The 11404-nt window shown below is 40.3% G+C and overlaps 1 long non-coding RNA gene across 1 annotated transcript; it reads right to left on the minus strand.

The window, feature by feature from the left end:
- Positions 1–4052: 4052 nt before the first annotated feature.
- On the minus strand, positions 4053–4444 carry LOC116674992 (uncharacterized). Its single transcript, XR_004328266.1, has 2 exons — positions 4311–4444; positions 4053–4128 (listed from the first exon to the last, which is right to left on the minus strand). It is a non-coding gene; the product is annotated as an uncharacterized LOC116674992 (long non-coding RNA).
- Between the last annotated feature and the right edge of the window lie 6960 nt (positions 4445–11404).

The raw sequence follows: 11404 nt of genomic DNA on the forward strand, positions 1-11404 counted from the left end.
GACCTATCGCACCCTAAGCAAGAATCATAAACCTAGACCAATGAACAAGGAGCCATGTCCTGCTTGTTTGTTCCTCATATTTTTTCTCAGTTGTTTCTGTAGCGTGCAGTTGAAGCAGGATATGAAAAATTGCCAACATGCTGTACTACAATTGTGCTGCCTCCTAATCTGGGTTAATTTAACAATAAACTGGATTTAACAGTACAGATTAGGGTTTGAACAGGTCCTGCCTACAGGGCTCGTCCGGGAGTTGAAGCCAGGATCTCTCACACCCAAAGGGAGAATCATACCGCTAGACCAACGAAAAGTAAAATCATTTTCAGCAATTAGCAATTAGCAATTTTCCATCAAGTAAATGTGATCAGTCAGTGACTAGAAAGGCAATTGTTAAGTATTTTGTTTGGCATGTAGTGTTTTATAGCTCCACTGCCATATTGAGCTTTCTGACTATAGTGGACAAAAGACTATTTTTGAAGCAAAACATTTTACCAACATTGGAACTTGAATTTGGGTAAAAAGGAAATGCAGCTTGAAAAAGGAAATGCAGCTTGAAAAGGGAATTGCAGCTTGGATTTGTCACTGACTTGAAAGACTATGGTCAGGCAGATTGTCATGGGGTCTTTTCACGGCTCCACTGAACGAGTCAGTTTCCCGATATCATTTGACAACAGGAAACATTTGATACAAAATATTTACCAAAACACAGACTTCATTTTGTCAGTAAAAAGTGATAGTAGTATTGTGATGAATTTGCCACGCCGATGACACTCTCTTTTCCATCACACTCAATAAATAAACCAGATTATTCAATCCATGCGTTTACTTCTAGGCAAAGTGGTATCATCCAGGACCTATCGGAGCCAACGTAAGAATCATACCCATAGACCAACGAGCCATGAAACACAGAGTTTTAGCAATTTTCCATCAAGGAAATTCAGCTACGATCTGTCAGTGAATAGAAAGGCAATGGTCAAGTAGTTTGTTTGGCATGTAGTGTTTTTTGGGTTCACTGCCAGATTGAGCTTTCTGATTATATTATACGACAGACTACTTTTGAAATAAAACATTTGAAAAAAAAATTTCCATTGTGTGCAGTTGAAGCAGGATATGAAAATTTGCCAACATGCAGTACTACAATTTTGCTTCCTCTAATCTGTGTTAAATTAACAATAAACTGGACTTTAAATTACGGATTAGGTTTGTAACAGCTCCTTCCTTCAGGGCTCGTCTGAGAGTTGAACCCATAATCTCTTGGACCCAAAGTAAGAATCATACCGCTAGACCAACAAGCCACTTAAAAACACCTTATTAGCAATTTTCCATCAAGTAAATGTGACTAGTCAGTGTCTCGAAAGGCAAAGTAGTCCCATCCAGGACCTAGCGCACCCTAAGCAAAGTTAAACATTTGGTAGACCTTATAACTATCATTTATGTGAGCTTCCTGCTTACCTTGAAGAGTCTTGAAGGAGTCTACTGAAGCAATGATGAGCCAATACCTTGTTAAAAAATGTTATCAACACCCTTCACTCTTTGCAATTTTGCATGGACATTTTTTATTTTAGAATATTGTAACCAGCATTAAGTGAGTAGATTTAGGTCTGTGTGAATGTGGGGCGAGCATTTACCTCAGCTGAACTTGTGAACATCTCTTTGGCATATTCCCAGTCTGATCAAGTCCAGGTGCTGGAAAAGCTGTGATTCACGTTTTGAGGGAATGGGATCTGCATGTGCTTTCTTACCAGGAAGTTTCTGGAGGTCCAAATGGCATCTTTGATGGCGGCCAGGGTGAGCCACAGATTTGCAAAGTTACATGCTGGTATCTGTTTCTTTGGCCTGACGGATGGACAGATGACCCAAAAGCATAATACTTCTTGCCAAGACATAACAAGATACAAAAAAAAAAGAGTTGGGGAGATAGAGTTAAGCCCTGACAGAATAGAGAACTACAGACAAAAGTTATGAAATAGTGCCAAGTGTGACCAGAAGAATCGGAAAAAAAAATAGAACTTTAAAGTACAAACCTTTTTCAAGAAATCTTTATTGTGCTCACATTGGCCCTCATGTCTGAAACGTGCATACCACCTAAACCGGCATAGGACGGGCGTAGGCCGATTCCTACGCAAAGTTCGGCAATGTATGTGGAGTACATAGGTCTCCAAATACATTTTTATTAAGATTAAAGACCAAATTGTTAGTTTTTACGATTTTTTTTTTTTTTAAACAAAAAAAACAACTGATGCTGAAAATACAGTGACTTTGAGGTGGTTGAATACTGGCACAAGCATATGAATGGAAGTTGTGATTCTTTGGTTATTTCTGAGATTGAGACAACAAAAGGCATTCTTTAAGGGTGGTAGCAAACCGATGACTCATCACAGTATAAAAAAAAACGCCTTCATTGACAATATTGTGTTATCTCATAGGTACAGGAAGCCACTCGTCTCCATGAATGCCTTTCTTAGCATTTATTTTCAGTCTGTGTTACAAGATTAGCAGTGAACATTGTATTGACCAGCAGAAAGGCAACAGGTGTTACTTTTCCACTATGATTTATACCATAGCAGTGAAATCATTATGCCCAGGTTTGATTTCCAGCCACTGCAGTTGCATTTACAGGTTTTGAAGCCATATACACGTTAACATTACATGTTTTACCCAGGTTTTTCTCTTTTATTCAGTGATATTTCATCCCAAAAGGATTAATAAAGATAAGTCTCTCAGAAAAAAGTCAAAAAAATCTGAAGATCTTCAGGGGATGTAGCTCAGTGGTAGAGCTCATGCTTTACATGTATGAGGACCTGGCATCTCCAGCAGGTATTATGGTAGAGTCTTTAAAAGAGCTGCAGAAGATATTACCTCCTGTGGTAATCTGATGGACAGCACAACAAGGACTTTAAATGTACATGTTTTTCTTAAAGAGCTGAAGATTTGAATGGTTTAATAACTGAAAGAACACAGAAGTGACAGAGTCTAAGAATGTATGGAATGAAAAAAACTAAATAGAACAGCCTTCCCACAATGAAATGTGTTTGAGTACAGTAGCTCAGGGGTTCTCAACCTGGGGGTCTCAAGAGGGTCGTACTTAATTTATAGGGGAATCGTCAAGTAGTTGAAAAAAAAAAAAACACACATTAGACTGGGGAATGGTTTTTACATTACCAAGTTTGGTACCTGGAACAGAGAAAAGGGTCTGAAGGTCGGTCGAGAACACAAAAGGGAAAGAATTGAACTTTAAAAGTATTAGTGGTCTGGACAAGTTGGGCCTCAATGAAGAGTCCTTCTGCAGACTGGTTGCATCTCCATTTATCAGCTATGTATCTGACACAAGCAGAGCATTACAGCAGGAGCCGCTGTTGGCATGTTAGCTACAGTCAGATTCCAGCGTGCATCTCTAGTTCCCAATCAGTCGTGCTTTAGACTCACACCATGCCCACCAGGTGGGGCATTAACAGCTAACTAAATATTCAGACTATTTAGTCATGAGTTTTAATCCCACAGAGTTGAAATTAAACCTTCCAACAGCAAAATATATCCAAATGTGTATTTCTTGTCTAAGTAGTGGAATCTCTAAGATGCAGAGTCCCTAGAACTGTGGCGGTGTAGTCTCGTCTCCATTTAGCAGCAGTTACAGCACAGACAAGCTTGCCTAGTCACTTACTGGAATGTGTGACTCAAGTCAGAAGTGGCATATCTGTGAGCTAATGACAGCCCTGGTTTATAGTGGCCCATTTTAATAAATATTGGCACAGAAACCCAGTTAAATAAGTTTATTCACAACATCAGTCAGAATCAGTGGTTGACTTTACATTCCTTTTGAAAAAGGACTCGTGAATCTTCCCAAAGGATTACATTAACGGAGAAGGTGCATTTAAGTTCCTGAAATATAAAAAGCAAACAATTAGTGCATCTTGTTTAACATTGATGCACTGGGGCAAACCTTTGTTGGGCTTTAAGGTGTGTTTTTCCCTGAGTTTCAAACACAACCTGAAGTCTTACACTTGCCTTGGCTTCAGAGTTGGAATCACAGTCGCTAGCAGCAGCGTTGCCTTTGATAGCAGCAGTGTTGCCGGTCTTGCACGTTGTACGTCCCAGGAGCATTTCCAGGAAGTAGTTCAAACCTTGGACAACCTAAAGTTACAGTAAACAGGACTCAGACATGTGAGCACCAATAAGACAACGCAAGTCATTGAATATGTAAGGATTAAGGCCAATGTCAAAAAGAAGAAAACGCATGAGTTCAGAGATTAAGTAACAAGTTTGACATTGGCCCTAATCCTCTTCCATAGTAGAAAAATAAGGTTTAACGTTACCTGAACTTGAGCCGATGTAATGTCCAGAATTGCGTAATTAAACATGTCTTCTGTGTTGGCTTTGTTGAATTCAACCACAGCAAACTGCGCCGCTTCTAAAACATCAGTGCGGTTCACCGGGACTTCTTGTGGGCTACCGGAGGCAGAGGAGGAGGAGATTGTCCAGTTACAAAGCGGCCGGTGAAAGCAGAAACAAAAACGCAAACCCAGACAAACAGCATGATCGCAACAGGTTGTTCAGCTGTAGCTATTAGGAGTCCTGTTATCGGTTCTGAGTGGACTAGTTCAAAGCCGAGTTAATATACCGTCTAGAGAAACATACACACACCTGTTTCCTTTCTGTTGATGAACACCCACACAGGTGTTTCCAGTTAATCTGGCTGATTAGACCACACCCCAGGACTCTGTGGGTGTCCTTTTGGTGCGTTCGTGCCACCTGGGAATATCAGGGACCGCCCCCATCATTACATTAGGCTCGTTCGAGATGAACTGCGCCTCGCCTGTAAAGTGGACGAGAGCAGGCAGCAGCAGCGGGGGGCGGTGACAAAAAAAAGCTGCGGTAAAGTCGGACAGTTTCCAGCCGATTCCAGCTGCCTTCAGGCTGGACAGGAAGTGACAAAAACACTGTGGTGCGATTCCGATTTAATAAAATATAATCAGACCCACACATCAGCTTGTACACAGTCTCCAGTTGTTTTAATTATGACAGAGTAGCTGGGAAAGTGCTCTACATGCGATCTGTTGCTGATTTTAATGAACAACAGACTGGAGATGATCCGTGATCTGAACGGATTTATCTCTTTGACTTCTAAACTTAACTATCAGCCTCACATGTGTTATGTACAGAATAAGTCTTTAAATCAGACAAATAGCATTTAAAATCCTTCCGATTCAAAAACAGTAAAAAGTTTATATAAAACGACATCATGTTGTAAACCAATCAGGTGTTAAATCAGCTGAGAAGCCGGCGTTTCCCAGCATGCTCTGGGTCCGCCTGGCTCTTGCAGTCGGTAAAAAGCAACTGCGCCGCCTGCGTCTCAGAACTGCGGCCGCCTTGCTCTCGTGAGATTTCTGTTGCCCACGTGTGCATGACGTCAGAGCAAGTCGGGATCAAGTCGGACACAAATCTAACCGGCATGCAACGGGCGCCGATCGCCGGTGATCGATTCTGCGCAGACCTGGCTCATCTCGAACGAGCCTACTGTTTTTCTGACTGCCAGCAAATGTCTAATAAGGGAGAACTCCCAGTCTCGGGAAACTTCCGGATTGGTACAATGGGGCTTAATAGGGAGTGAGATAGGGAGTGAACAGATGTGTGTTCCTCTTTTCTGTCATATTGGCGTTTGGCATAACAACTTGTTGCATTACTGCCACTAACTGTTGGGCATAGCCTAGAGCAGGGGTTCCCAAAACTTTCAGCCCGCGACCCCCAAAGTAACGGTGCAAGTGACTCGCGACCCCCCCCCCCCCCACTATAAACATTGCGCGCAAACCCCGCACGCACTACAGGCGTATCCAAACATGAGCATATTGACGACACAAAATAACACAACAGCCATGACATTATTCTACAGTAATTTACTCATTACTTTAATTTGAACTTAATCTCACCTAATGAGGTGGATGTGCAGTATGTTAGGAGCACAGCAAGTTAAAAAGCTCTATATTTTAATTTAAAATAGTTTTTATATACATTACACACTAGGACAAAAAAAAGAAAAATCCCTTTTACCTATTTCGGCCATACTGTATTCGCTATTTCGTGGTGTTGGTTTTAATCGGTCTGGAGTAACAACTGTGGGCATCAGCAATGGGGCGAAGGTAAAGCCCGGGTTGGTAACGCTGCTACCACCATGAGTACGGCGTGGATGGACTCCGTTCTGGACCAGAAAGCAGCGCCGGGCGCTCGCTCTGTGGAAGGAGCGGTACACGGAGCTAGATGGCCGCTGGCTGCCTACGTGTTTATACAACTTTATACATCCTCAAACTGGCTGGAATCACACACATCCTCTCCAAGGAGGGCACCAGCAGGGACATTGTCTGGAGGAAGTTCAGGCAGCAACTGGCAGAGGAGCTGAGACACGAGTTTAGAGGAGGAAAGGGAGCGGGGCGCGGTCAGAGCAGCGGGGGGGGGGGGGGGGGGGGGGGGGGCGCGGTCCGAGGAGCAATGCGCACCACAGCAGACACCAACACGGAGGCAGTGACAGGTTACGTTAGGTTATAAATGTTCAAAGAAAATACTTTTAGGTTTTATTTGCATGTTTACATACCGTATTTTTCAGATGTGAATGAAATAATTACGTTTTACTATGCCATGATATGAGTTATTGAAGCACCTGGGCAACTCAAGTGTATAATTAAACACGTTAAATTGTACATTTTGGTGTTATTTCGTTTTTCTAAAGATATCCTAACACAGTACCTGCATTAAAATTGCAATTAGGTATTTATCATGACAGATTATAGAGTTTAGAGTCTTGCGGTTCCAGTACTTTTGGAATCCCGGCAGTTGTAGTGTTAATGTTGGAGACCGCTACTCGGAAAGAAAGAAAATCAAAACAGCTTTTCCCTTTTTATTTAGTTGCTTGGTTTTATTTTAAATTTAGCCACTAGTTTTATCTTGTGTTAAAATCATGGCTAACTCTATGCTATTTCTAATCGTTTTTAAATTTTTATTTTATTTCTGGAAATCAACTCGCGACCCCCCCTCTCTGGCTCGCGACCCCCACTTTGGGAATCACTGATGTAGTTTAATGTCATTGTTTTTTTTTTTTATGTTTTTTCCTGCAGTATATGGTGAAGGATGAGAATGTGCCGCGTGAAGACATTTAAACATCCATGTGTTTAAATGTGTTGTCCAAAGAGTGTCGGCTCAGAGCGGCTACCGAAAGAAAGAACAGGTGGCTGTCATGTGACCTGAGGCGGGAGAGGGAGCGTCACTTGGCCGAGGAGAGTCGCCTTCAAGCAAAAATACTATTACTGGAAGACCAGTTGTTTCTGGCCACAACAGTGTTTGATGGTAAGTGTTTGGGTGTAGTTGTGGTGTGCATGTTGTCTCATTTATAACTGGTCTTATGGTTGATTGTAGTATTTGTTAAACTGAAGTAAAAGTTACCATCTTACACTTAAAGTAATGTTACCAGCAATAGTTCAGTAAGTTGAACATGAATATTTATTGTTCTGATATTCATTATGAAATGTAAGTGTCCTTCTGTGTAACAGTCTGTTTACAATGTTGCATATGTAGATTGTGATTTTGGACAGTAAAAACTAAAACAGGGACGCTACATAAAGGTAGTTATTACTTGCATTTAATCTTCAAATATGCATCACATCGCCTGAAATCTTAGACCCTCAGGATTCAGATAAGACCACATTCAAAAAATACTATGATATAAGCAGGTAAATAACTGCAATCAAGTAATAATACTGAAAAGGAAAGCAGCAGTCAAGGTGTGCTAACTTAGCTCAGTGGTAGAGCATTTGACTGCAGATCAAGAGGTCCCCATTTCAAATCTGGGTGCCCCCTGCAATGATGTGTGTAGGTGATCATCTTTATGAAAGTACTTGGTGATACTGGATAAAAGCATCCACGTAACTAATGTTGCTTCTTTCCAGAAGCCCTTGTGTTTTCTCCCCTCTCAGATTTCCTTGGATTGTGGTGGCAACTGAGTAGTGGATGCAGCTACTGCCGTGGTCCTGCTGGACGCCCTGCACTACTACTATTATTAGTAATAGTTCTATTACCTTTACTGCTGCCATAATTACCACCAGTCCTCTTTTCATTCCATTCTCTCTCTCTCTCTCTCTCTCTCCTAAGTAACATTTGCAAAAGGTAGTGGTGGGATTTGAACCCACACCTCCAGAGAGACTGAAGCCTAAACCAGCACCTTAGACCACTTAGCCACACTACCTGCGCACACCATCACGCCAAATCGTGACACACACACGGACCGTAACTAATGGTATGATTGTTAATGTCATTGGAAACAAACTTTTGCAAGGAAAAAGTCAATACTTTATTGAAAAAGGCCAGTACTTAATGTCTCCACCTGCTGAAGAGTAAACTTAACAGCATCTCAAATTTACTTCATCCATAAAAATAGAAACTGTGCTCATACCTGCCGTAACACCCATAAACACTGGAGCATAATACAATAAATATACTACACTACAGTACAAGTACATAAATACAGTAAAATAGAAAGTGTAAAACATGTACATTTAAAGTGCTTGTTGTGCTGTCTGAAAATTGAATTATCACTGAATAAAAGAAGAAACCTGGGTAAAACATGTAATGGTAATGTTGTATATGGCTTCAAAACCTTTAAATGCAACTGCTGTGGCTGGAACTCAAACCTGGGATAAATGCTTCCACTGCTACGATGTAAATCATAGACGAAAAGAAACACACCTGTTGTCTTTCTGCTTGACAATACAACGCTCACTGCAAATCTCTGAAATAACCGTAGACCCACAATTTCCATTCACATGCTTGTGCTATTGTTCAACCACCTGTAACTGTATTTTCAGCATCAGTTGTGTTTTTTTGTCTTTTAAGCAGCTGCCCCGTGTGAGGGTTGAACTCACGACCGTCAGATTATGAGACTGACGCGCTGCCTACTGCGCCAAAGCTGGGGAACAATAGTCTGTAAGGGGGGGGGAAGAAGAGGAAAAAGGGGAAGAGGGAGGGAAGAAGGAAAAAGAGGAAAAAGGAGGAAAAAGAAGAAATGAGAGAAAAGATGAGAAAGATGCTAAATTACCCACAAAATGTAAGAGTTGTATAGTTTCTATAAGTCAGATTTTAATTTAATTGCTGAAATTGGAATGTTTCTGGGAAATAAGGGAAGTTTAACGTAGATTCAAAGTCACAGGTTCGATCCCACCTAGCACCAGATCTTAGGTTCGATCCCCACCTAGCACCAGATCTTAGGTTTGATCTCCACCTAGCACCAGATCTTAGGTTTGATCTCCACCTAGCACCAGATCTTAGGTTCGATCCCCACCTAGTGCCAGAAGATCCATTACACTGTCCACAACTTTATTGTTCTACTAAACAAAGTTTTGGAGGAATAAGATATTAGTAAGGTTGGGAAACAATTTAAACAAATAATTTATAACGTTTAGATTGACTTTTGAACAATATATCTGTTTTTAGTACTGCATACATTTAGTAATCGTGCTATGTTTGGTCAATATTAAAAGTTAGTCTTTATAATAAGTACTGTTTAGTAATAAATAATTTCTTTTTCTTTAAACAATGTATGACAGGTAAAACCAAGCATTTTTACTTCTCTTTTCTCTAAAAGCAAGTAGATCAAAGTCATTTGCAGGGAAGTAGGGTGTACAAAGGCAAGTCATATGCTCAGCGTGTGTACACTATAATTTGGAATAATATTGAAATGAAGCCAATTAATATAATACATGCCAACTTATTACATTATTGATCTCAACAAAACAATATGTCTTTAGGTAACGAATAATATTGTTTAGCACAAGAAATGACTGACTATACAAAGGTTTTTACGCCAGGGAGGAAAATAAGAGAATCAACAAACTACTCTGTACAAAGAGTAAACAACACATAACATATAAATCACATTACATCATAGTATTGTATGCATAGTAAAATCTAACTATTATATTTTCTACCGAGATGAGTCGTCTCTCTTGCGATTGCGGCAAAGCTGCCATTGAGCACAAAATGCGTTTTGATTGGTAGGAAATGGAGATGGGCGTTGCCAGGAGGAGGCGCTTTTTTGATTGGCAAGAAATGGATATGAAGTCTCTCAGGATTGGCAGAAAATGAAGGGAGCTTTGGGTTTGATTGGTAAGAAAAGGAGATGAGAAAGTGGACAAATACGTTCCGGGTGGCGCCAAAGCTGGGGAACAATAGTCTGTAAGGGGGGGGAAGAAGAGGAAAAAGGGAAGAGGGAGGGAAGAAGGAAAAAGAGGAAAAAGGAGGAAAAAGAAGAAATGAGAGAAAGATGAGAAAGATGCTAAATTACCCACAAAATGTAAGAGTTGTATAGTTTCTATTAAGTCAGATTTTAATTTAATTGCTGAAATTGGAATGTTTCTGGGAATAAGGGAAGTTTAACGTAGATTCAAAGGTCACAGGTTCGATCCCCACCTAGCACCAGATCTTAGGTTCGATCCCCACCTAGCACCAGATCTTAGGTTTGATCTCCACCTAGCACCAGATCTTAGGTTTGATCTCCACCTAGCACCAGATCTTAGGTTCGATCCCCACCTAGCACCAGATCTTAGGTTCGATCCCCACCTAGTGCCAGAAGATCCAATTACACTGTCCACAACTTTATTGTTCTACTAAACAAAGTTTTGGAGGAATAAGATATTAGTAAGGTTGGGAAACAATTTAAACAAATAATTTATAACGTTTAGATTGACTTTTGAACAATATATCTGTTTTTAGTACTGCATACATTTAGTAATCGTGCTATGTTTGGTCAATATTAAAAGTTAGTCTTTATAATAAGTACTGTTTAGTAATAAATAATTTTCTTTTTCTTTAAACAATGTATGACAGGTAAAACCAAGCATTTTTACTTCTCTTTTCTCTAAAAGCAAGTAGATCAAAGTCATTTGCAGGGAAGTAGGGTGTACAAAGGCAAGTCATATGCTCAGCAGTGTGTACACTATATTTGGAATAATATTGAAATGAAGCCAATTAATATAATACATGCCAACTTTATTACATTATTGATCTCACAAAACAATATGTCTTTAGGTAACGAATAATATTGTTTAGCACAAGAAATGACTGACTATACAAAGGTTTTTACGCCAGGGAGGAAAATAAGAGAATCAACAAACTACTTCTGTACAAAGAGTAAAACACACATAACATATAATCACATTACATCATAGTATTGTATGCATAGTAAAATCTAACTATTAATATTTCTACCGAGATGAGTCGTCTTCTCTTGCGATTGCGGCAAAGCTGCCATTGAGCACAAAATGCGTTTTGATTGGTAGGAAATGGAGATGGGCGTTGCCAGGAGGAGGCGCTTTTTTGATTGGCAAGAAATGGATATGAAGTCTCTCAGGATTGGCAGAAAATGGAAGGG

This window comes from Etheostoma spectabile, unplaced genomic scaffold (assembly GCF_008692095.1).
Source record: "Etheostoma spectabile isolate EspeVRDwgs_2016 unplaced genomic scaffold, UIUC_Espe_1.0 scaffold00001392, whole genome shotgun sequence".
In the NCBI taxonomy this organism is placed as follows: domain Eukaryota; kingdom Metazoa; phylum Chordata; class Actinopteri; order Perciformes; family Percidae; genus Etheostoma; species Etheostoma spectabile.